At 38.4% G+C, this 27,277-nt stretch overlaps 1 long non-coding RNA gene across 2 annotated transcripts in view; it reads left to right on the forward strand.

Annotated features, from left to right (window-relative positions):
- The window catches only part of LOC134168119 (uncharacterized), a 55,344-nt gene extending 38,174 nt beyond the window's left edge, over positions 1 to 17,170 (forward strand). For both annotated transcript variants that reach the window (XR_009966429.1, XR_009966428.1), the window contains 4 exons: positions 13,464 to 13,532; positions 14,003 to 14,198; positions 15,721 to 15,849; positions 16,935 to 17,170. This is a non-coding gene — a long non-coding RNA (uncharacterized LOC134168119). The remainder of the gene's footprint in view (positions 1 to 13,463; positions 13,533 to 14,002; positions 14,199 to 15,720; positions 15,850 to 16,934) is intronic.
- Positions 17,171 to 27,277: the final 10,107 nt, after the last annotated feature.

A 27,277-nucleotide genomic window follows, 5' to 3' on the forward strand; every position in this document is an offset into this window, starting at 1 on the left:
ATATCTATACTCTCTGGTAAATGACCTTGTTCTGCATATAGTGCTTACAGTTAATCTGGGCATACACTGATAAGGATCTAAAGCTAGTCAGATGGCCTTGTAGCTCAGATTGTAATCATATTACTGGCTGGCTGTTTTGGTTACTCATGCAGTGATCCCAAGGCACTCCAGCAATTGATGCATAATTGTATTAACAGACTGCCTAATACTCTGAGGAGTCGGTTCAGTGCCATTCTCTTCTAGGTGGCAACTGAAACACTTTTGTGCTAATGACATTACTACTTTGAATCCTTGTATAATAAAAGTGGGACCCCCCTGACTGTAGGAAAACTGAAAACAGTTTTTGGTGTGTCTTAGAGTTTCCAAACAATATAGTTAGTCGAGTTCCATGGATGTTAAGACTGATGTTTTCTTATTAACAGTTAATAAAAGGGCAATGATGGCTGGGTTGGTGGGAGCATGTGTGGCTCTTTGTGAAGCATCAGAAATAATTGTAAGTATTTTATATAATGTAGCCAAGAGAATATTTGCAATAAAGACTTAAAAATATAATCAAAAGCTTTCTCAGTGAAGTTTAAAATGTTACACAATTATGTGTCAGAAAGGTTCCCCCATCAGGAAGGGGATAGGACTAAATGATTCCCCCCAGGGTACCTTCCAGATCTGTGGCGTTAGACTCAAACTGATCTCTGTTGGGTGGTAGCTACTGGAGTAGCTACTTAATTTTTCCCCATCTCTGGCATAAAAAATAATCTACACTACCAAAGCGAGATGGCAAAGACATAATGACATAGTTACTTCATGTTTCTTATGCTCATAAACACAGTTTCTAAATTGCATTGAGGAAATTTATTTTCAGTCAGAAGCAGTTAATATTTATGGTGTTATGATACAGTTGTTATTTAGCTGAGTAAACGTCATCTGAGCGTTATTCCGTATTGAACTATAATAAATCCAACTTAGAGTTTCATTCTTAAAGGTTAATCTATGTTAGTTTTATAAATTAAGTTAGACAAGGACTTAGCTTCTCTTGATTGACCCAAATTAGAAAGAAGATGAAAAGAGCTTAAGACCATCAGTGTAGGGATGTGAGAAATTTCATGGCTTCAGCTGAGAAAACTTGATTTGCAGAATCCAAGATGTGACAGCTATGTTTTAAGATATTTCCTATCCCCTCCTTACCCCCAACAATGACTTTTCAGTGGGGATGTGGGAATGTAATGCAGCTGGTGTGCAGCAACATGTTAGGGAACCCCATAGTGAGAAGTTCCTCATATGCTTAGTTGTTACTCAAAGCTGTCACCATCTTGTGACAAAGAAAGGTATTCCACCTTTCATCATTCCGAGTTGTTTCCATAATTCTAATGTTTTGAAATAGCAGGTGTATAAACTAGAAAATGCCACTGTGTTTTTGCTCTGGTTTTGGTTTTATTTCTTGTCAGGTGGCTGCCAAGGTCTAACTAATGGGGTTTTCTTTCTAATATACTGGCTCTTTATTTGTGCTTGTAAAAATTTGTGATTCATTTGGTTACATATATTTACTTCTAACATTAGGTATCAAAAAAGCTTTGAAGAGCAAGTTTAGGGAATGAATCCCTTTAGTGTGTTGGGGTTTCGCTTATTGGAAAGGATTTGGCTTCGAAATAGAAGTGTGATAAGAAAATTAGGATAAATTCTGATGAAATGTTGCCTGCAGGCACAAGTCTTGCCCATAACTGTCCAAGACATAATTTTTTTGTTAGGTATTTTGAGGTTGTTTGGAGCAAGCTAATGGAAATAAGCATAAATCCAAAAGGTTTAGAGGCAGTAGTAAATCCAGTAAGTGACACCATGAGCATGACAGCAACTAGTTCTGGTATGTAATAAAGAGGCCATCATTGTACTTGTGGGTTTCTTAGTTCCCCTGGATTGCAAATTTGTCACTGGATACAAGTTAAAATATTCATACTTGTGTGGCAGAACAGTGGATCGAACTGCAGAATATGATCTACTTAACTCAGTTTCAGCATCCACGTTGTCATGGTAGCATTTTGTGTATGTGGGAGTTAGATGAATGCCGCAAAATACATGTTTTGAGTACGTGGGATGGAATTTCTTTTTGATCAGAAAGGTAGTTTGTGAGCAGGAGAATAGCTGAATGCTGCGGACAGTTCTTGAGCTGTGAGAAACCCACTTGTAATTCACCTGAATGCTTTTGACATTGGACTTCCTTAGATGGGTTTGAGTTGCAAATTTTTAGGATTTCTTTTGGGTTTTGGGGGATTTGTGAGTTTGTTTTAATCACTATAGAACAACAGGAATTTCCTTTGTTCAATATAGAACAGAACTGATTTGGTGAAATAGCTTTTGTTTCAGGATCATAGTTTCAAATTACAGCTTATTCCTTCTTTTCACCAGTTTGTGTAATAAGGTTGATGCGTATAAAGTAAAAAACATTTGTTGTTGCTAAATCCAGAGTTATAATCCGGTTCCCATACTTGGCACTAGCTAGCCAGTCTGTTACAGCGTTTATCGACTCTAACTGTTTAATTCTGTAGTTGTGGCTAGTGATGCTGGACTTCAATTTATGCATTTCCAGCAAAAGTTTCTTGATGTTTTGGTCATCTTCTTCATAAAAATGTTCAAAATTACAGTTAAAAGCTGCGTTCAAAGGTTTGTATTGAATCATTTTATGTAATATTTATTTTCCTACATTAATCCCTGCTCAGAACAGTTGTCTGTTGATAACTGCCTTTAGTAAGACTTGGGTTTGGCAGCCTGTTGCTTTTCTGTACAAATTAGCGATGTTTAGCAATAAGCTTCTTATTATAGTTACTAAAGCATCGGACAAACTGGCTGTAAGAAGTCCTAATGATTAAGCATTTTTGTGTTTCTCAATATGATGACCATTTCAGGCTAGAAGCAATTTTCTATGAACTGTATGGTGGAAAAGATTTGCTGTTGAGTTTCTAATAGGCATCAAGAGCTACCGGGAAAAACTTCTTTGGTTTAACATAATGGCACATTCTGTTATTAATTTATTCTTGTCAGTTAAAGTCCTTGACATTTGTCTAACGTGGAAAGGTGATCTGTACATGCTCGACATGTTATGTTGGTCAGTAGTACTAGAACTCAGATTTGGAAAATGCAGTTCATATTTGCAGCGTTCATGTTGTAGTGGTTTTACTTCCAGTCTTGTTATTTCCCAGTATAAGGACTTTGTAGTGCGCCTTCTGTTACTCCAGGTATGGATGTGTTTACATACACCCCTGCCTCTGAAAAGTTGCTTTATAATGTAACTCCTGTTATCTTTGACTTACTGAGAATGTCAGAAGTGTCAAACAAGCAAGTGTTTAAATATGAGGTAAAGCTGAAAAGACTGATAACTGCAAAATAGAGAACTGAGATAATACTGAATCTTAAATTTCTATGAACTTGGGCTGTGTTTTTTCAGTTACATAGTGGAACTAGGTCTCTGTGTTGTAGAGGGTGGCAGGTTTTTTTTAGGGAGTAATGGAATGGTACAGATTACAAGGGGAGAAAAATAGCTTTTCAGGGCGAGTACTGTGTGGAAATTTCCTGTTATCTACTTGTTATTTTGACAATACCACATGCTGGGGGCTGTGCCATAGCTGATTTTTTTCCTTAAATAGCATGTTTTGTGGCTGTAAGTGGAAACAATAAATGTTGATTGCTCAGCAGTGATACTTATCTAAGTTTAGCCAGCTGATGTTGCAAGTCCCATAATTCAAACAATGCAATGAGCCATTTTGTTAATCACTCATTCTGTGACAAAATCTACTGAAATGAGTTTCTTGTTAAACAGCCTGCACTCTCTTGAGCAGGGAAAGCTGAGCTTGAGTTTACCACATGAATGGTAAACTTGGATGAAACCCCAAATTGTGTTTCTGCCTGTTGAGAACTGTAAGTTCTCCTGAGCTATATGGCAGATGTTTGTGTTATGCAAATAAAGGATTGAGCTCAGATGAGAAAGAACCTGAAGCTCTGGTCACAGTGAATGACATCAGTACACAACTTCTCTGTTTAGATAGAGTTTTGAATAATTGTTTCAACATCTAGCATGAATGAACAGTCAGGTGATGTGTTTGTTAGGATACAAAAAGCCTTGGTAAACAAGAAAAGCACAGGCCTTCAGTTAAGCAGTTTCTAGTTGATGTTAACCAGCAAGAAAAAGAAATCTGGTCATCTACTTTATTTCAAGTCCAAGCCCAAATATGTTTGCCAATATTTAAGTTGATCTGGGTGAAGGATGACGAACACGAGTTCTATTAAGGAAAATTCCAATAGGGTGCCAAGAAAAGGAATTCTGCAGTATGGGTCATCAATACTGGAACAGGTGCCCAGGATGTGAAATCTTTATCTTAGGCAATACTCAGAGCTTGGCTGACGTGTTGCTGAGTGACCTGCTTCAAAAATGAAGTTAGCCAAGTTTTGAGCCCTGGTGTAGAGAGGAATGGGAATTAGCAGGATGATTCTGAGGTCACCTTCCCAAATAAACCATTCTGTGATTTTTGTAGGGACATGCAAAAAATGCCTTAATGGTATCTGGATCTCCTTTTTTCCAAAGCTACTGCCTTTTCTGCGTTAGAGGCATAATTTAATTTATGGTCTTAAAAGGCCAATACAGTTTCTAAAGATAGTATGCAACTACATTGAATAGTAGCTATTTTGAATATAGATGTGCTAAGCTTATGATTTAAATATTTTTTTGAGAAAAGATGGAATTGACTAGGTTTTTTCTTTCATCTCTAAAGCAACTTTGATTCCTATTTAATGGTAGATTCCTCATAGAATCATAGAATGGTTTGGGTTTGAACTTGCTGTGCACCCTCCTTGTCACCCTAAGGACTTTGAACTCCACCATTTCGTGGTCACGGCAGCCAAGGCTGCCCTCGAACTTCACATTCCTCATGAGCCCCTCCTTGTCGATGAGAACAAGGTCCAGCATACCACCTCTTCTCGTTGGCTTCTGTATCTCTTGGAGAAGGAAGTTGCCATCAATGCATTCCAGGAACCTGCTGGATTGCTTATGCCCTGCTGTATTCTTCCCCCAACAGACATCTGTGGGGTTGAAGTCCCCCATGAGGACCAGGGCTTGTAAACATGAGGCTTCTTCTGTCTGTCTACAGAGGCCCTCATCCACTCAGTCTTCCACAATGCTGATTTTCTTTCATGCTTTCATGTTAATTCTTTACTGATGTGTGTGTGTATATATATATAGAGATATATAGATATATATATGGAAGTTGTTTTTCTTAGAAAATAACTTTGAAAGCAGAAGCAGCATTGACTTATTGTGCTCATGCTTGTAACTTTGATTCATATGCAATATTAGGTATTTCCTATATAATATTTACAATCACATTGAAGACCTGAAGATGAGTGCAGAAGCAGTAGTGAAAACCCAAAAATGGGATCACTGATAGAGTGAAACTACTGAGCAGGACTGCACAATTCTGGATTATGTATAACGTGATTCATGTGGTCTTTGAAATTCTGAACAGCTGATGAAGCTAACAGATGATATATACTGATGTTGTAGTTGTGCAAAGAATTAATGTGTTCTCTGCGGAAGTAGCGTAACCTGGAAGTAGTAAAAAATGCTGAGGCAATTTTATTATGGAGCTTTTTTGTTTGGTGTTTTTTTTAAGAGCTGTTTATTCTTAGTGCAACTACCAAACACGTGATTCCATGCAGTTCAGAGTGATTTTGTACATATCTCTTTGTAGTCAAAATCTGGGTAAGCAGCAATCTGTAACTGCTACTCAGGAGACTCTAAAGGGGAAAAGAGGGAGAACTGCACCAAGATGCATGCTGCCGGGGATAAAAACGGTCTGATTTGAGGATAGACCAAGATAAGATTACCTTTAGTCCTTTGACTGCCTCTTAGTACTTATGTCCTTTACACACATTGCAAAACTGGGCCTTTGGCACTTGTATCTTGTGACTGCTTCAGTCTGCTCTTGGTACAATATTTTAGTTCTTTGGATCTTGTCACAGAGCAAGTAAGGTGTTTATTCCAAATGCAGTGGCAGAGGGGATGCAAAAACTTGCTTTCTTCTGCTTTCAGCACAACTGAGTTTTTAGTACCTTGACTATACCTATCTAGTTTTTACTGTAAGTATGTGTGACTGAATGTCAAGTGGTTGAACTGAGCTGCCCATCCAAGCACTTCTGACTACAGTCAGTATGTATAGTCCGTATGGCTAGTAATTTTGCTCCATAGCAAAAGTGAAAAGTTCAGTCAAATTTTCATATCTCAGACAGAACCAAAGTAGCAATTTTGGAGTGAGTGAGAAGCCTTTTAAGACGTGGGAAAATTGGTGAGATAATTATGCGATGTCCAGATTATACAGACACAAACTCTAGTAATTCGACTGTTAAAAGGCCTCCTTATATGCATACCACTTAGTGTTTCAATGTAGTTAGATAAGAGAATTTCTTCTAAGTTGTCATTTTATAAAATGGCATTGTTATTCCAACTTTTAAAGAGCTAACAGCAATTTAAAGGAATTTTGTAGTTATCTGGCTGGTGGTCATTTAGGGAAAATGACAGAATGGGAAAAGGAAATGACAGAATGGAATGCAAAGAAATACTGGTTACTAAGAGCTCACAAAATAAATCCTGAAGAGTTTTAGCCATCCAGTTACTGATGGAATTTTTCCAGACATTGTTGAAAAATAACAAATCAGTTAATACCCTTTATGTTATTATCATTGTCCTGGTTTTTACTGGGATAGAGCCAGGTTTTTTTTCCTACTAGTTGGTACAGTGCTGTATTGTGGGCTTAGGATGAGAGTAATGTTGATAATACTGCGCTGTTTTAATTATTGCTGAGCAGTGCTTACACTAATTCAAGGACTTCTCAGCTTTTCATTCCACCCCACCTTTGAGGAGGCTGAGGGTACAGTAAGCTGGGAGGAGACTCAGCCAGGACAGGTCACCCCAACTGACCCAAGGGCTATTCCAGACCATATGACTTATGCTTAGTGTATAAACTAGGGGGAAAGCTGGCTGGGGCTGTTCCTTGGGAGCTGGATGGGCAGCATTTGGCAGGTGGTGAGCAGTTGCATTGTGCTTTGCTTGTTTTGTATATTCTAATTCTATTATTATTATTATTATTATCCCTTCTGTTTCTGTCCTGTTAGACTGTAGTTGAACCCAGGAATTTTTCTCTTTTCCCCCAGTTCTCTCTCCATCCCTGTGAGAAGGGCAGTGAGTGTGTGGCTGCGTGGTGGTTAGCTACCTGCTGGGTTAAACCACACCAGTCCTTTTTAGCACCCAACGTGGGGTAGGAAGGGTTGAGATAAAGGCAGACCTGACTGGAGCATGTTAAACCAAATTTGTTATACGCTTGCATTGCATTAGTTTTTAATAGTCGGAGATCACAATGTTGATGTATTTGCTCTCAGAGTTGTAGAATGCGTTCAGAGTTGGGTTGTGTAACACTCGCAGTATGTGTTCCCTGTTGTACTGTTTATCATCTCTGGTGGGTTAAGGTTATAACTTTGCTGTGCTTTGTAGCACTGCCTTATGAGATGACAGAATTGGTCGTGAGACTAAGCTGGCATTTGTACTCGGCATTGCCGTTATCTCCGTACTTCGGGAGCCATCTATCGCCAACTCTTAATAATTACACCTTTTATCTTTTAAAGACCAGATCTATGGGGCAGATGTCTTCCTTCTCCAGGCTAATTACAATAGCTCTTGAGAACCCCGAATAACCTCGGGATGTTCAAACACAGCATTCCACTATTGTTATGTCTCCTGAACGGGTTTCAAGTCTTCATTAGGGCTGAACTACTGCTGCACAGATCCGCCCTCAGACTGAAGAGCTGTAAGAGGCAGGGTGTGGGGGATAGCGTGAGCAAGGCTCAGGACAGTGGGCACCTCGAACATGTTGGGATTTCACCCAAAATGAGCTGTTTAGTGTTTACCTACCTACTGGGTTCAACCATGACAGTGATAAAATAATTTGCTTCTTTACAGTAGGTGCACAGTGTGATTTGTCAAAGTTGCAAGTTCTTAAAAATTAGTTCTTTTTCATTTCCAAACTTTGGTGGGTGTTAAAGAAGGTGGAAGCTGTTATTCTGTAACAGTATGAACCTCTTGGAAATGCAGGCAAAGTGGAACAGTTCAGGGCTGGCTAGGCTGGCTGCAAACACCGGTGTAGGTGGTAACCGAATGTTGCTTCTTGTACCTCCTGCTGTGGTGGTTTGGGTTGTGGTTTTTTTCCCTTTATTTGTTTACCCCCACCCCCTCTGCTTCCAATGTATATGCAGACTAAGGTGAAACAAGTATCTGGGGGTTCAGTCTCTGAGAATGACTTGTGTTAAATAAAAAGACGCAGTAATGTTTGCACAGATCATATTCTGTAGCTACATGGCTGCACCAGAAAGAAGTGGAATGTTTTATACTTTTTGTTTTGGTACTCATTACCACTGCCACAGTTGTTCTTCTCAAACTGATGAAGCTAAAACTAACATACATTACTTAGATTGCTTCTCAAGCCCCTTGTAAAGCCATTTGTAATGGTTTCATCTTAAACTTGGGGTAAAGCTGCTGTAGCTGACACTTTTTATGGTAGAATGACAATCACTACACCAAAATGACTGGAATGCTTTTTCCAATGGAACTATTGTTCCTCAGCTGGTACCAAGGCCCTGAGGTAGCTCACTTTTTTTGATTGCTGTGAACTTGCCTTGTTTTATCTCAAAGCGCAAAATCCTGCAACTTCCCTGTGTATGAACATAGCCCCTTTCTGGCTGCTCTTATGGCACCCAACCCCATTCTTGCTCTGCAGAAACAAGGATAGCTTGGTGTATTCCAATTAGTCTTCCATATAATTTGTCTATTAATAAAAAAAGGGGAAAAAAACCTCCTCAACAACCTACAAAGTGATACTTGTTCTCTGTGAATATCAGTTTAGCAAGAGCTAATAAGATGAATTCATACAACTCATCAATGTCAGGTTTTTCAGCTTTGTTCTTTAAATTGAAGACTGTAAAAGAATTTTCTGGGCTGGTTGTAAAGGTTTAAATGTTCTACCTCCAAAATGAATGGAATGCAATTCAGTCTCTGCTACTTTTATTCATCTGAATCTGTCAAGACAGGAGCCAATTAGTGATACAGATGATTCAAGGAACTAGACTGAGGCCACCAAAGGGTTCCATGTAGATCAAAGAAACATCCCGACTTCATAGTGACCTCCTGTCACTTTTAGTGATAGTGTGACTCTCCAGCAAGTTCTACAGAAGTAAAAAACTCAGTGATTCTGTTATGTTCCTGAAATTTCTAGCTTTCAGGTTCCTTGGACTTAATGGGCTCATAAGTATGCCTAGAAAATGAAAAGTTTCAGAAAGTTTGCAGGTGGCTCATTATAACATTATAATAATGACCCCTGACTGAGTATGAACAAGAGAACTCTATTGGCTTAAGATCGGTATTAACTTGTCACTTAAACCAGTGTTTAATATTATGTGACTTTCCACTAAATATGTACAACTCTAATTTTTCACTTATATTTTTTTTAAGAAAGTCTTCAAATCATTATACTTCTTTTCCTAAACTTTGACAACAAAGATTTAAAACAGAAACTTTTTTTCCTTACTGAATAAATGGGGTTTTCTTTTAATAATTTTAAGGAGAGACCATAGTGGTAGCTACTATTGCCTCTTGCACCTCTGTTTGGGTGCACAGCTAGGCTGCCTTTCCAGACTTTTAAACTTAAGTGTGAAGTCTGTTTTTTCCCCTCAATCAATTTGCCCTTTGTGGCTGAGAGCTATCTTACCCTCGGTACTTCCACTCGGGTTATACTGTGATGCTGGCACTGTCACAGCTCCCTGCAGTGCTGTAGAAGCAGCACGGTTTCATGTTTTGTGATTGAGCAGCTGCTCAAAACCCTGACAAAGACCAACCTTTTTTAATCTGCAGCAAGTGACTGGCATTTTGATAATGCACCCAAGGCAAGTTAGACAGCTGTTAGTGTTTTTGAGGAACCTCATGGCATCATGTAGGAAACCTGCACTGTCACCCAGTACATCTACACTCAGGATTATGTTTTCTATCCCTGAAGCACTCAGAATGGTATATCTTTCTTGTTAGGGTGGAGTGATTTCATTCTTGTTTCCTGCTGTTTAGTTACCACTGTTCCTGTTTGGTGTAAGCCCTGAAGTGGATTTGTGTTTGTTTCAGTGATAGAATGAGGGCAGCAGTGGAAAACTGCACAGCCTTGTTTTTTCTCTATGGACTTAGAATAAGTGACCACATGCTCAGTTTGGAAGCTGGTTGTGTCTAGAATTCAAAATGATACGACAAGAACCTGCAGAGCTTAATTTTCTTTAAACTGCTAAATTGAAATCTGAACATGGGGAGCATCTGTGGAAGGGGCATTCAATGAATCACTTAACAGCAGAGTACCTACAGATTCAGGAGCTAATAGATTATTATCTGCCACAACTTAAAATCCTGTAACCAAATAAAATTCTAAATGTAGGTTCTTATTCCTGTGCGCTGCTTGAGCAGCCTTTGCTAAATTGTTCTGCTCATAATTTAATGTTCATCCTTTTAACTTTGAAGGCATATTGCCAAAAAATTACTCATACAGTTAAAGAAAAAGAAATCAGTGAGTGTAGCCCATAAATAAGCTACACAGTCTTACTTCTTTTTTCCAGGTTCTTCAACAAATGACAAAGGTATAGCTTTCAAAAATGCATTTACCAAAAAGAAGTTTTTCAAATCATTTCTTGTACATACAGCTATGCTTTTAATGACTGTTGCAGTAAGCTTGGTAAATGGCTTTCACTCTATTTTAAGTGCATTTCTGCCTAAGTGTTCTTATTGTAAATTCAGTTAGTTACTTTGGTCCTGCTTGGCGGAGCTCAGTGTTTTAGGTGGAAATAATGCAGCAGAGCTGGAAAGGGAGTTTAGTAAAGGGAGAACTGTCACAAGTGGTGTTCATTGTAATGACTGTGATTCCGGAGTATACATGAGAAACAATATACCGTAATTAAACCATTAATTGCAAACTGTGGGAGACCTTTACTTCAGGACACAATGTTTTGCTTATCCTTTGATAAGCAAATGAATGTGATGTGATAAGCAAATGAATGTGATGTGATAAGCAAATTAAGTGATGAAGGGCTCTTTCTTGGACAGCCATTTGTGCTTGGACTAGAAATGAATTGATGTTCTTGTTTTCATCATACTGAGATGAGGCATTTAGACCATTATACATTTGTTTCATTGTCTTTACTATTCCTCTAAAATGACACTTCCGAAAATGATTATGTATTCGTGGCTAAATTTTGGGCTACTATTCCTGTAACCATGCAATATACATCCAAAAGTGAATCTAAATAGCAGCAAACAAAATATCAGACTTTAGTTTTGGTGGTTAAGCAGACATCCAATAGAAGTTCCAGCCCTTGTAGACTCTGTAGGACTGGATTCTCCTTAGCATTGGAAGGTGTTTCCCAATGTCTCAACAGAAACCTCTGTGCTGCAGTTTAATCCATTGTGATGCATAAGAAGATATATACTTCCTTTTTGCAGCAGCCTATTCTTAATTTAGGTGGTTATTGTATACTTCCTTTTATTGACTTGCTTTTTTTCAGAGATTTTTGGAGATTTTCAGTGGTTAGTCACACATGAATTTTGAATGTCAAAAAGGAAAAAAAAGATGCTAAATTTGTGGGGTACATTAGGGTACTGATTACTTTTTCATACTGAGGAGTAATTGAATAAAAAGGAGAGAAGGCAACAGCAGTGGGAGCCTGCTGAGGGTGTTGTTATGGGGGAAAAGTGGAAGATATTGATGTATTTGAGTAGACTTGTTTAACAGTTTTTATGCATTTTATATATGAGACTGGATTACAGAGTTCTGTAGTCTGGGTATTTTTCCCATGTATTCTGGGGATACAAAGCTGCTTAAATGGAAGACCAGAAAATGGGCTTGGAATCAGTCTGATAGATCGAAAAACTTGACAAGCATAGATCAGAAAATAACTGATGCTTCAAATAATATGAAAATAATGTGCAATTAATTAATGTTGGCTTCATTGCGTCTAAATTCTGTATAAGGGAGATGAGCAGCATACTAATAAAATCAGTTATTACAGGGAGAGAAAAGTAGCAAAATAAAGGGAATGGTTCCTATCCATTAAGTACTTTGAAAGAATTTAAGTATTTGGAATGGTTTTGAAGCATTAAGCAACGTAGAGACAAAATATATGCTTCAATGCAAGTACTTACCTCTCTAGTGGCACACGTTATTGTTTAAAAAAGATTAGTGCAAAAAGACACTTATTCAGAAACACAAAGTTTAAAACATTCCTAAAGCCTACTCATTTCTTGCGTTCTGTTGTAATTTGTCCAAACCCACAAAATAGAACTCAACAGAGGCAAGATGCTAAACTACACTGAAAAATACTGAGCGATGCTGCATGTAGAGGAAGATGAAATGCAATACAGAAATTCTGTATTGCCTGAGATTAAATGCAGCTTTCAAAAGCTGCATAAAATTGAAGCCATTAGCTTATGTTTCTTATGTTTGCATTTAAACAGTGGAGTTTTAAAGCTAGACGGTTATAAAATTGTAAATTATAAACAGACAGGTAACATTACACATTATAGGAAGATGGCTCTGTTTGATTATGATACTAGAGGAAATGTTTTAAGAAAGTATTAAGAGCTATAGTCATAAAGCATTGGACTGTTGAGAGATACAAAGATTTGTGTCAGGATACAGAGATTGTTTGCTACTGGAAGCAGATTACCCCCCCCCCCCCAAATTTACTACTAGGAGCACTGAAACACCTAAGTTCTACTAACATACTGCCACTTCTTCCCCCTTTGTGGAAACTCATAGTTTCTGTCGTTTGCTTGTAGGTATTTTAGGTATTTTTCAGTGTTTGCTGTTATTTACATGAATAGTTATTAATACACTGTCAGGTGATAAGTCTATTTTCTTACGCTGTAAAAGTTCTCTTCTGAGAACGTGGAATAAATGAAAACTTCAAGCATTTGCTTCTTCTAACATAATGGAGCTTTTAAGTTATGATCTAAATGACATAAACCGCTAGAGAACTGCTCTTGGGGAATATAAGAGCGTCAGTCCCAGTGCCAACAGTGCTTCCAGCAGTCTGAAGGAGTGAGGCAGGGTAGGTGGGTGTCAGCTGTAGGATGGAATATTTTGGAGTAAGATATGCTGGTTTTAATTCTGTATAATGATGTGCAGTCAGGTTTGGGACAGAGGCAGTCACTGTTTAGGTAACTCCTTTATAAGAATGCCATTGGAGCAGACCTTTGTCATGATCAAGATAAAGAATATATACATACATATTCATTTATTTTCAAAAAAGTAATATGAATGATCATGTGCACAGTGCTTTAGATTTATCAAGAAAATGTTCATGTTTGGACTTGCAAATGAGACACTGAAATTGTCTTTTCTTTCCTACAGGCAGGTGAGCAAGCAGAACAGACTGAGAGGACAAGAGCCAGCCACAAGCAGAGGAAGTCATTTTGTCAGGTAGGAGTAGCGGGGAAATGTGGATATGAGACTTGAAATTAAATGGAAATGAATGGTAATCGTGGGTTTAGATTATTACGCTCAGAATTCCACTTATAGCCTAGTTTCCCACTAAGGTTTGATGCCAGAAAACTTGATGAAGTTGCTCTGTAAAACTATCTTCACCACAACTGACAGTGAAATATTCATGTGTGACTAGAGTCAACTGGAACATCTTTTGGCCAGTGATTAAAGTTATATCACCCAAGATAATTAAAAAGGTTAGTGTAAAAGAAGTATCTTATTCCTACTGAAAAACCGGTCTTTCAGTCCCATTTGTTTTGCTTTATTTTCACTTTTTACAAGTGCATACTGAATACACAGTCCATGATTCAACTACCACACTTGTTTTCAAGCTGTGAAATCCTACGCAAAGGCAATAAGTACAAAAATATGGAGCTTAAAATTGTATTCTGATATTTGTGTTACAGACTTGAGAACCGATAGACCTGTTAAACTGAAATATCAGCCTTCCAACAGCAAGCACTAGCTATAAGCTGAACTATTTCAGTAACTGTAAACATAATAAAAATCCTCGTGATGAATCTCTGAAAAGTTCATTTGATGAAACTCATAAGAAATACATTGAATTCCAAGGAATGAGTAATCCTGCATTACTGCTGAGAGGTAAATAATTTTTTTTCAAGTGACAAGAAGGAACCATGTTTTGTTATGGAAGTAACAGTACAAAATAAAAGCCCTGGAAAATAGCTTTTTTTTTTACAGAAATCAAGATTTCTATAACTGAACTCTATTCTTCTGAACTGATAAAAATGCTTCCAAATTGAAAGCATGTCCAGAAGTCTTTTCAAGCCTGTGCATTTGTTCTTGTGGCAATGTAAGCATTGCTTCATTACTGGGGTATTTTGGTGAAAGGGTCAGTTTATAACTGAATTATACTTCAGTCTGACAAGTAAGCCACTTGGAGCTTATGACTCCCAGTCTCAGATGAGGAAATGGATTAGTTTTAAATTGTGTCAAAATTTCATCAGTAAATCTTCTTGGAGGAGAAACATAGTGTACTTAGTTGACATGAAAAGTGAAAAGCAGTGTATAATAGTTTCCTGGAAGCACTGGGAAGAGGAGGTGGCTGTTTCTTTCAGAAATACTCAGAGTGTGTTTGTAGTCCAAAGAACTAAGTTTTCGTATTAGTGTGAGACAGTTAAATGTGAAAGTGTGTTGTTGTAAAGGAAGTGTGTGTTAGCACAAAGGTGCAAAACGGTTCCTCTTCTTTGGATAACCCTTCATGCAAATGCCATTTTTATGCAGTAAACATACAACAGTACAATAATAACTTTTCTTTGCAACACAAGATTAGTGAATGAAGTAGATTAATTACAAGCATTTTGGTTACTTTTAACTATGTTATCATCAATTGTTGATTTACTGCTGTGGTCCATCCAGATGGCTGAAACCTGCGCTTAGTGTGCTGCTGAAGCAGGCTTGCTTTTTGCAGAAATAAACAAGGAAATTCAATGCTGGAGATGTTCCAGAAGAGAATCAGACTTCAACTGTGTGACCATTAGCAACTATTGTGGTGAAGTAGGCATAGCTCTGTGCAGTATGACAGTGCAGACGATATCCCTGCCTCTGATGTGGGAAAGGAATGCTTATTTGGATCTATTTCTAGTTTGGTCCTATAGGTTCAAAAGCGTTATAATGATCAGGATACATCAGATGTGTTACTTGAGCACACCTTCTGGTTGGATTTAATCCAAAAGGAATGTACTTGACTTGTTTCGTACTTGAATAATTTCAGGATGTGAACCAGTGTGTGTCCACTAGTGGGAATGATCAGAAGGTGTACCCCTGTGAACTAAATGAGAACGTAGATATACCAGTCTACCAACCCCACAGTTATCTCTGGTGTGTTAGACACCACCTTCTCTGGCATGAAAGGTAAATGCAGTTGTTCAAGTTATACTAGTCTGAGTCTCCAATAACAGCATGGGTTATTTACGCTCTGGATGTTAGCCGTTTGGTTTTAAATGCTACACCTGCATCTTAATAGCTCAAGTAAAAGCACCACTTGTTCTAGGTATACATGTTTTGATAAAATGTAGTGGGCAGTGTGCCTTCCTGAAGTGATCTTGCTTAGCCAAGCACTGTAACCTTGCAGTTTAACCATGTGCACATCATCTTGTTTCAGAAATCATCCTTGTGAATCAAGTCCATATGCATACTACCTACTTTACTAGCATCTTTAGCTTGCTATGTGGTTGCTTGCTTTTTCTGTTGAGTGAATGTTTCTTTATGGATCATGTGGAGCTCTGTTAAAGTAAGTTGGCTGTAGATGCAGCTTAATACTGTTTTGATAGAAGGGTTTTGTACCTTCTGTTGAGAATGTGTTTTCCTTTGGTTTATGTCTTTATTAGAAATCTAGGCAGCTTTCTTGGATTTCAAGGGGCAAAAGTTATGAATAGACACGTTCCTTTTTTTTAATGTTCTATTTACTAGGTGTGATCAGTGTGACTACTCTCTGGTCTTTCATCTCACCCTCCCTTAGAAGCTGAGAGTTAAGATAGCACTCTATTCTCTAACAAAGTAGCATTTTTCTACTGGTGACAGCTCCATCAACCTTTTCTGTGACTGTTTTCTTCAAAACAAGCTAGGAATTATCAGGAATTGAATGTTCATGTTTGTATTCTCTTTAGTCCTCTGTAGCAAATACTAAATATGCCCCTTTCTCCCTGGGAAGCATGTAGTTCTTCCCTGCTAATGAGATTTCACACACTAATATATACTGGTAAGAGCACAGTAGAGCTAAGATTACATGTCTAAAGTTGTTCCTGTTGCTAGGAAAAGATGAACCTGCTATCTAAAGGGCTGATTTTTTTTCTTCTAGAACTATCCAATATATTCTGTTAAAATTTTACTAAATTGAGGTCACAAAATTAATTTCTCATTTGCTAGGCCAAAATCTAGAGCACAGTAATACTTCGAGTGAGCTTAAAACAGTACTTTAAAAGCTAAATTATCTTAAAATGGTAAATATAGGAGTTTTTCTGTAGTGCATGAGACATTTTTCTCTCTGCTGTAGTATGTTATCTGCAGTGTAATTAAGATTGTTCCAATTCCTTTGCTGTTTTTTCTTACATGTGTTATTCCTATTCCTTTGTTGGCTTTTCTTGCATGTCAGATGATTTTGGGCAAGCTCTCAATTCTATTCCTTATTCCCCAGCTTGAGGATAGTCATCCCAACTCTTATTGCTTTTGCAAGGAAATTTTTCCTTGGGAGGTACTATTCTGAGCACAGTTTTGTAACAATGGGAATTATTATCTGTGACTAAGAACAATCTCTGTGGAGCTTGTTATACAATGAAGATTAATCACGTGCTTAAATATATTCCCGATTACTTGCAGCTATGAAGAGCTGAGATTACTGAAAGTTGCTCCCATACCTAAAGAGGTGAAGAACTGATCTTTTTTCCTACTGGAGTAAGGGAAAAATATTTAAACTACTGCTGTTTTACCTCAAGGTCAGTAACACTTAGATGAGCTTCCATGCAATAGTCTAGAAAAAGATGTATGAATTAAGACAGGTTAAGCCGGTCCTTGAATCATTCTAACAGAATTCTAATTGTCATTTGAATCGATCCTTATATCCTTATACAGCTCAACTGTGTTTTAAAATAAACCTTTCTTGAGAAGTGCCTTGAAGGTGTGCACAGAATAAGATATCAGTACAGAAAGTTTTACTTGGAGCCCATTTTTTCACCCTATTTATTTTTAAACAACTCTTCTTTGGAACCAGTGTTTTGAGACTTAGGTACCTTTCTTGGCATGGTGTGGAGGTTTCTAGAATAGTTGGGACTTTGCAGGGTATAGGACTGGTTGTTGCATAAATGTGAATTTTATTGCCTTGTTTTCTGCTGACTTCTGTAGGTAACAATATTTACTTCTTAGCTAGGAATATATATAAAATAGAAACAAAATATATAAAATAAAAACCAATAATCAAAAAAGCAAGCCAACAAAAAAACTTCAATCTGTGGGTGGCATGGTCCATTCTGTCTCTCATGTCATGTATTAATTGAAAGCAGAGCTTGAAACTCTGATCTCTTGAAAACAGAAAGCTTTCCTTTCATGTAGTTATGCTAACTGATTTATTAATAACTGCAAAATATGGTGGATCAGACTTTAATAGCATTGCTTGTTACTCAAAGAATACTGTATGTTGAATTGAGTGTTGTATTTTAAAATAGTGTGACTAAACTGTAATTGTCAGGTTGTTGCTCTCCTCCCACCCCGCTAACGGCGGGATTCTCATGACATGCATTGCTTTGGTATTCCAAATAGTAAAACTGGATTTCTTTGCAAAGGAAGACAGACATTGAGTGTTCCTTACAGTTGTGTCCCATGAAATGAGTTACTCAGGTCTGTCTTCAGAATAATTCTAATCTTTAGCTCCTTATGAAGGAGACAGTGGTTACTGGTGTGATGGGCCACCAACGTGAGGTAAGAAAACATGCATTTTTTTAAGTCTGAGTTCCACTGAGAGATTTGCCTGGCCTTGAATTATTAGTTTGTCTCCATAAAGGTTTTTGCAGTAGATGCTGTGGTTTCCATAGTCCTAAGTGGGAAGTATCAGTCTTGTGGGTAGGTTACTGTAAAGGTTACAGCATGATACCTGAAAAAAAGTTGCTGTTTTTTAGGATAGAAATGTAGCATGCTGCAGTGCACCTAGTGCATTGTGGCATGCAAAACTGCTAATGTTGATTTGCTTCTATTAAGCCAATACTGAAGATGTAGAATAAAAGTGTGAGTAAACAAGGGATTGTTATTTGAGATAAAAGCCACAGCTGAGATCGCAGGCAAGATGTCAGCAGCGATAGTCATAAGGAGCTTCTACGCTAGGTAAGAAACTGAGGATACTGTAGGCTGTTACTGAGGCTATGTGGGTTTTCTGTAGAAATTGCACATGTGGTGGATTAAACTTATATTTGAGCACCTGGATTAAGGAAAAAGTGCTTGCTTTCTTGTTCAGTAATGCTTAGTTATGATCTTGTTGACAACACGTTAGGGGGAGGAAAGTTGGATGAGCACTGACACTGACACTTCAGTAGGTATTTCATACTGCTTTGGGAGAGAGAGAGGATCAGAAGGGTATGTGCACTGCTGGGGGCCCCTGGTGAAGGATGGGGAGTGCAGGCAAAGAGGGGAAAGTAATTAGGAAATTGAATTGGCTTCAAAAGCTCTGTAAGGATTTGATTGCCATTAGTGTATGTTTGAGATCTGTCACTTCGGAGTGTAAACACAGCATGATTATTGAGAATTGAAGTGTGTTCCAAGCATGGAACAAGGTCAGAAATTGGAATTGTGCAAATTAGACAATGATTTTGAGATATACATCATGACACAGAGCAATTAAAAACTGGTAACGAATGAAAAGAGATGAGGGAGAAGGTTAGAACTGTGTTTTCTTAACTGCATGGAGTAGTCAAACAGTAGAATAACTTAATTTTAATGAAAAAATAAGACTTCACAGAAGGTAATGAAAAGTCAAGTAAAAAATGTCAGTTTAATAAAGGTTCTAAGGGTTTCAGACCTTGTTGTAAAGCAGCTTTGCTCATCTCTGCATAACACATAACAGTGTTAGTAGCTATACCTTTGTATTCTGGAGTACACTAATAATGTAGTGAAATTAAAGAATAGGAATGCAATATTACATGAAAATAACTATGTGGTCTAAATTTTGTTGTTCTTACCTACAATATGGTTCAACGCCCCTCTACCCCCCTCAAATACTCACAAAGTAGAGGGGGAATAAGCAGTGCACAGCTGGTTTCTGCTCAGAGGTGGGGAGCTCCTCCATGCCTTTACTGTGGTTCTGCCAGACTGCTTTATGGTCTAAGGTGAAGAAAGCTCTTCAAGCTTTGAAATTTTAGTCCCGGGTAGGATGCTGATGTGAAAGGAAAGCTGCAAGAGACACTAGAATGTAGTTACATTCATTAAGAGAGTGAAAATCCATGGTGCTAATCGAAATGCCTGTTAAGTGTGTGCTAGTCCAGTAAGACACTCCTGACATGGAATTAATCCAAGCAAAAGTTCAGGTTTATGTGACCTGTGTGTCTTGTCGATGGGGCCCAAAGCTAAAGAACAGGGGAAGAAATCAAATGACTGATAGCTAATTACCCTTTGGCAATACGTGCTCGCAAATTGAATTTCAGAATTGGAAGAAAAACATAGGGGGCATTAGTTTCAACAAAACCAGTCTTCAGCACTTTTTAAACATATGTACTGCTGTGGTGCAACTAGGAGGAAAGAATTATGCTCTAATTCACTGGAGTCTCAAAACTATGCTTCTAAAACATTTGTTAAGTTATTGCCATATGAAGTGAATTCTTTTCAGATAGGATGTAATACAAAAGTGAGGAGGCAGTTATAAACCAGGGTGTCAAGCAATGTGTACTTTCTCTAGTAAGAACAGGTAAAGTAGGAATGTCAATAATTTTGCCATTTCTATTGATTCATAACTCCTACATTTGTGAAATATGTCTTTCAGTCAGAAATGTGTCCTATGTTCCTACTGAATTGCTACATTTTTATCTTGGAGCCGCAGCCAAATAATTGACTTGAGGTGCTTGAAGTTGATTTCACCCTTTTTTTATGTTAGGTCTTGGGTTTGTTTTTTTTTCTTTTTGTTTCATCAGCTCTGGGTTTTGTTTGTTTGTTGTTTTGTGGGTTTCTTTCAATTCCCTTGAATAGCCTCTGTTTCTAAAGGGCATTCTGAAATATTCATGCTCATATGGCAAAAGGTTGCTGAAGTCCATTCGAAAAACCAAGCAAATACAAACTTAAAAAAAAAAATGAAGATGGGGAGCAAGTTATTAAATATATGTATGTATTCGCTTGATTTTTGTTTAAAAATAGGTATTTTTCAAATATTCTTCAACATTTCTCTTAAAAGAATTCTTTTTTTTGACAATTTGTAATAAATGATGAAATATTTCACATCATGGTACATTCTATTAAGACAACCATCATTCTGAGTCAGTATTTTAACATCTGTAGATACTTGCTCAAGGGAGTTGAGTGGCATTGTGTGTATTGTTTCACACTGTTCAAACAACCAAACCCAGTTACTTATAGCTGAAACAAGTGGTTCAACAGTGATGCCTGTGAATAAAGCTGTGTCTTCTACAAACATGCATTCTCTTCTTGGGTTTTACTTCAGAGCATGTGCTTGGGTGGCTCTAAGAGTTTGTTTAAAAAAGATCCAGTGATACTGAAGGTCAGCCTTTGGCTGCAATGCAATTCATCAGATGTTCTTTTGTAGAATAAACAGTATACAGAAACACATTTAACATACAAAGGAATCTGTTGTGCACATTAAAGTTGGTAATTACAACAGGTAATAAAGGGGGCACATAGCATAACAGTGTTGTCATATGCTGTCAACCTGCATAACTCTGTTCCATGGTATTTCATACTTTGAAACCTTTAAAACATTAATGGGACGCATGGATCTAGCAGTGCTTTGCCAAGACTCAGTTACATGGCATCTGCTGTGAATCACCCCTGCTCTAAGAAAGATGGAATCTGACACTGTTTACTATCGGCTTGTGCTCCTCAAGGTGACTTTAGGAATGTTATTGTCTTCCATGTGTGGTGAACTGACTAACAAAAACTATATCTAGTGTGCTGAGTTGAAAAATAGTCCTTCAGTGGCCTTCCAGAAAAAGTCACTCAAGTAAAGACTTGATACACAGTCTTTTCAAGCTCTGGAAGAGAAGCTGTAATATTGCATTAACGCAAAACTGATGTCTTAGTGTTTGTCCTGGCCAAACTGTTTGATACTTAGGAATCTGGTCTACTTTCATGGGAAAAGAGAGTCTCTGTTGGCTTGTGGTGCTAACAGGAGATGAAGGCAGCGGAACTTATTTTGGCTTTGCAAGGCAGCAGATGAGGTGGAAAACCCAGGGGAATCTCTCCTTATTCCAAGACATTTTTTTTTGCACAGATGTCTTGCAGAACAGTACTGTTAGTGAACTAGGAGGACTGCTCTGACACTGTTACAGCTTGAGTTTGTTTTTATCATGTTCCTATTTTGATAAATAATCATAGGGCAGCAATGAGTAATGTTCTCTGATCTGTGTCTGTTCTTTTGTAGTGTTCTAATTATGTATTTTAACTTCCTTTTGTTCTTAAATCAGTTCTCAAAACGAATATTGTTATATCATCTGTGTGTCTCTTTAATTTTTTATTACACTGGCTGATAAATAATCCTATTGTCAAATCCTGCTTATCTTAGTCTTTTTGAGCCCATAGGAATACTCTGGCTAGCTAATTAAATTATAATACAAGGGAAAATTTATTATAGATAAGGAGAACAACTGCCAGAAGCTACATTATGAAATGTCTGTTAAAGTTGACTTGCTTAAATATTGATCGAGTCAAACATAAGAATCAATGTCAGATGCCAGGATGGATTTTAACCAGCAGAATACGACTTCATTTAGCATTATAGTTTCTCTCCTACCTCTTACATAAATCATTTAAGTCATTCTAATATAATGGGCTCCAAACATGTGTCGAGAAAACTTCACAACTTGGTGAGACATTTCTGCTTTTCAAGTCAGTACTTTCTGGAGAGGCCAAAGATCCATCACATCATTCCTGACTTGTTCCACATTAGTGAGAAATTATTCACAGTATCACAGTATGCTGGAGATTGGAAGGGACCTCAAAAGATCATCTAGTCCAATCCCCCTGCCAGAGCAGGAATACCTAGATAACGTTACACAGGAATGTGTCCAGGCGGGCTTTGAATGTCTCCAGGGAAGGAGACTCCACAACCTCCCTGGGCGGCCTGTTCCAGTGTTCCGTCACCCTCACTGAGAAGAAGTTCCTTCTCAAGTTTAAGTGGAACCTCTTGTGTTCCAGTTTGCACCCATTACCCCTTGTCCTATCATTGTTTGCCACTGAGTAGAGCCTGGCTCTTCTGGTCCGTATCTGAAGTGTTACCAAATAACAGCAATTTTGTGTGGTGGGTTATTTGGGGTTTTTTATTCCTGATTCAGCATGAAACCAGAAGTCAACTTTTGTATTTGACAACTGTGTCTTACTGCTGTGAAACACTTGGCTCCACTGAATGTCCTTGTGTCTGATTCTCTCCACAATGGGGATTCTCTCCTGACACAAAAATGTGAACTTAAAACACAGCATGAGTTTGCCATTGCAGTGTGATCAGTGTTGTCGGTTTAAGGCCATAGGGGCCAAATGACTGGGGGTTTCTGTGGTTTTCTTTAGCTCTGTTATTGAGGCAGTTTAGACTGCCCTGGTAAGCACTTTGTGCCTGGTATGGTAGTGATGACAAGTGATACGTCCTTTGCCAGATCTTGGGCTGCTGAGGCTGGTGGCACTGCAGTAAGCAACTGTCAGTCTGAGCTGCAAGTGTAGCCCAAGTCTGGCACTCGTCTGGCACTAGCAACCTCTGAGAAAGCCAGATGTTTTCAGCTGCTATTTGTTGCTTTCTTGTGTTTTCTACTTTAGCTTGCATGTATTAAGTTATGCATGCACTAAGCCTTATTTCTGTACTAATTTATATGCTGTGTGGGTTTGGTATTTTGTATACGGCACAAAAAAGTGCAACATTTTGTTTGAAATGAAGCCTATTTGACCATATAATTAGGTGCCCACAATTTTTTACATTGTCGGCTCTCTAACTGAGCTCTAAGATTAGCCCTTGAGTAGTTTCCAGCAAGTTTTTGTTCATTTGTTTCTCTCAAGGAAATACTGCTGTAACCTACATGTGATACCATCCTTAGTGGATTGTCATGTATCTCAACAGGGAGTGTAATTGCTTGGTTTGCTTTTGGAGATTCTAGGCAAAAGGCAACAGTAAACTCTCTAGTGTCTTCTTTTTATGTTCAGATATAATGCCATAGTTTGGAGTTTCTTCATGTTTGCACTCCTGAGAATGAGAAAGACAAAAGGTTGTTATATACAAACACATATTAAAAGAAGCTTCACAGTATGCGCTTCTGGAGCCTAGCCCTTCTATCAGGGCGTAGAGGGATGAGAACTCAAAAAGCCAAGGACAGAGGAAATGCATTTCTTCATCCTGTTCCCACCACACCCCCCACAAAGGAAGAAATACAACCCTGTTACCAGGGAAAAATCAACACGACAGAGGAATGCTGGATTGCCAATACAATGTTTTTTCAATCCAATTCGTTGCAGCTGTACTGAGAGGGAACAAATGTTTGTGCTGCCTTTGCTGCCAAATAATAGATTATATTTGGAAGCATAAGACTAATGAAAAAAATACAGTTCAGAAACCTAGTTATTGCAGAGCTTCAGGCATAGGGAAGGAAACGATTAGCTCGCTTCGTAAGGCACACTGGGCTCTCAAGAGTTAGGTTTTATTTTTTAGATGCAGTGCTAAGTTATATATAATATTGTTTCCTGAGGATTCAGTTTTTCACTATGGCAGTGATCCCAAGCTTCATGCTTTTTGCTGGCTATAATTTATCTATTTACCAGCAGCAACCATCTGCTTTGGAAAATCATTAACTCAGGCTGGGGTGGAGGAGGGCAGCAGGATGGGAGCAGGAGCTGGAAGGTCCTGTGGAGGGTCTGCATCATGTTAGAATGTCTGAGTGCACTGTTCAGCTGGACCTTTCTCCCTACCATAGTGTCCTTGCAGGACTTTGAGCAAACTTACTTGGTTAAGCTTATGGCTTTTAGCAAATTCTAAGACTGTTGAAGTTCTCTGTTACTGGGTAGAGTTGTCAGTGTTTGGCTTTTGTGGGAGCAGAAAGAGGTTTGACATCATTCAGAAGTGATGTGTGGTTTAAGCCCAACCAGCAGCTAAGTACCAGGCAATTGCTCACTTGCTGCCCCCACTGCCCAGTGGGGTGGGAGGAGAATTGGAAGAAATATAAAAACCTGTGTGTTGAGGTAAGAACAGTTTAATTAAAAGAAAAATACAATAATATAATAATAACAGGGAATAGAGAGAAAGGAATAAACCCTGTCCCCTGAGGGGGGAAAGAAAAAGCCGAAACAAGTGATGCACAATCTCTAAGCAGTGATCAGCCTTTCCTGGCCAACTCCCCCCAGTTCATATACTGGGCACAATGTGCTGTGATGTGGAATACCCATCTGGCCAGTCTGGGTCAGGTGTCTCACCTCTGCTTCCTCCCAGCTTCTTGTGTTCCTCCTCAATAGCAGAGCATGAGAGACTGAAAAGTCCTTGGTTGGGGTAAGCACTGTTGAGCAACAACTAAAATATCGGTGTTATCAGCGTTGCTCTTGCTGATACAAGCAACACAGCACCTGCTGTGTTTTGGTGCTGTCCCACCACAAGGAGGAAAATGAAGCTATGCCTGCTGAAACCAGGGCGCTTTGTCTGTAAGTTAAGGAGTTGCTGCTCACCAGCTGAGGTTACCCAGTCCTCCTGGCAGGTGATTTCCTCCAGCGCTCTGTTTTGCCTGTGGAGTGCACTTGGCACTGGTGTAAGGTTTAGCTGAGGACCAGCAACTCTTTTAACTGTCCTGACTTCACCATAAGTGTGTAAGTCATTAGGTCACCTTAATAGTTTTATTCAGATATGTAGAATCTGTAGTTTTGTTATTTGAAACTAGTGGGTATGATAATGAAATAATGAAGTTATTCTACTAAACTCATAATCAGCCATTAAAATTAAGTATGTAGTAATAAATTTTACTGCAGCAAACCAACAGGTTATCCATTTCTCAGTCATGTCTGTCATGATAAAAACACAGATTTGTATCTTTCAGAGATTGATAATTGCAGACCTGTAGCTTAATCTGGCATAAGTGAATGGAAGCATTTTTTCACTGCTTCTATAAGAAACTAGTAAGCTAAATCAATAATTCTGTATGACATACAGGAGGAAAGAACCATGTGTACAGCATCATGTAGGGGTTTAGCAGTCTGATCTGCATTTGTGGCATTGAGCTACTCATATCTGGGCCACAGGCAGTAATTGCTTTTACAGTGTCTGACCACCTAAATGTGTATGGGCAATATGGTTTAGTGGCATTCATGCAAAAATCTTCTATTGAGTTTTTGGTAAACTTTAGATTTGACTAAAATATGCAGTTTGTTGGTGATGAATGATGTAGGAATTTAAATCCTCACCTTCAGGAATAACTGTCTGCTACAGAATAGATCACTGATGTCTCCTTTAGCAGTTGAATGCTGTGTGATACAAATTGCTGTTACTTATGACAGAGAGCTACCCAGTGGGACTCTGTTATGTACTACATCAGTTGTATCCTTAAAAGCTATACCTTTTGTCATCTACTGGGAGTACAGGGATCACACATTCTTGGTGGTGTGCATAGCTGTTAAAAACAGTGAGGAATTGGCTTCAGACATCTGGAGGGTCTGGTAAGTGAAGGTCAAAGTTACAGGCTTCTGCAGTTCTAAAAGATGGGATTAGCATCTTGCCAGCCCAGCATCTGTGGTCAAGCTGAAGCCTACTTGGCAGCATGTTTATAGGTGAGTTAATAAAGAAAACACTTTGCTGCATAGTCATGACGCATGTTTTATAGCAGATGTTGTTGGACATCACAAAAAATTGTTTCTATCATTCAAGAAACCTTCATGGAAAAGTGCACTTCTTCCGCTCTTTTAAAAGCTAATGTATACCTGGATTTTTAAGCTTATATTACTCCTAGTATGTATAGAATTATTGTAGAATTGTATAAAATAGAACTATTAAAGCACAATGATAAATGGAATTCAAAGACTTTTTTCTTGTTGTTTTGACTTGGATGCCTATTTTGAGCATGGATATTGTGCTGGATTTGTCACATTGGACAGAGAACTTCCTAAAAGCAAGTTCAGATGCTGAAAGCCTGCCAATTGCAAACACTTGATTAGTTTCACCAACTATAGTGTCTTTTGGAATGAATTGAATTCTAATTAGTGATCTATTGATTGTTCATGTGAACTTGAATTTGGTTAATGATATTCTAACTTTCCAAATATATCCTTGTCCCTGCCACTACAGGGCCTTCAGGCAAACATAGTAATAAAAATGCAAGTGTGTTTAGGAGATATAATAAAATAGGATCAGATTGCAGGTGTGCCTGGCAGGTTTATCGAGTGCTGCTTCTATAGACAAAACTGCACTATGTCTTTATATGAGTTAGGAAGTAATCGCTGCTGCTGTGGCTTCCTGATGGCCCTTCCTCCATCATTTTCTCTCCAGCTCCAGAGTGGCTGTGCCATTTTATCAGAGTATGCTATGACTCACTTCCTCATTTTATTCTCTCTCACAGATGGCATCATTTCATCTCATGCTCTGGAAGTGACAAGTGACACTGTGGCACTGACTTTATTGTATTAGGCTGCACTAGCTGAGATGAATACATAATTTGTGTTGCAGCTTTCTTTGTCTCTGCCTTACGCAGGAGTGTGTGAAGTAAGGAAACACAGGGAAGCTAATATAAGGCTTCAGATGCTACTCCTGTGACTTTGAGCATGAAGGCAGTATCAGTAATGCCATTATTGGTCCCCATGTAGCGCCACTGATAATGGGTTTCTTTCCAGTGTGCCAGAGAGCAGAGGCATACAGCTGACTCACTGCCTGACGTTGTCCTTTTGGCACACAAGCAGTTTGTAAACTGCCAGTTCTGTCTTACTGTGCTGGATCTATTTGCCCAGAGTTTTTAAATGCCTTTCCAGAGCTGGCAGCTTTGGTGGAACAGTAACCTATGCGTCCCACA

Source organism: Pezoporus occidentalis, unplaced genomic scaffold (genome assembly GCF_034315485.1).
Source record: "Pezoporus occidentalis ecotype Australia unplaced genomic scaffold, CSIRO_AGI_Poc_V1 ctg30, whole genome shotgun sequence".
NCBI classification, from domain to species: domain Eukaryota; kingdom Metazoa; phylum Chordata; class Aves; order Psittaciformes; family Psittacidae; genus Pezoporus; species Pezoporus occidentalis.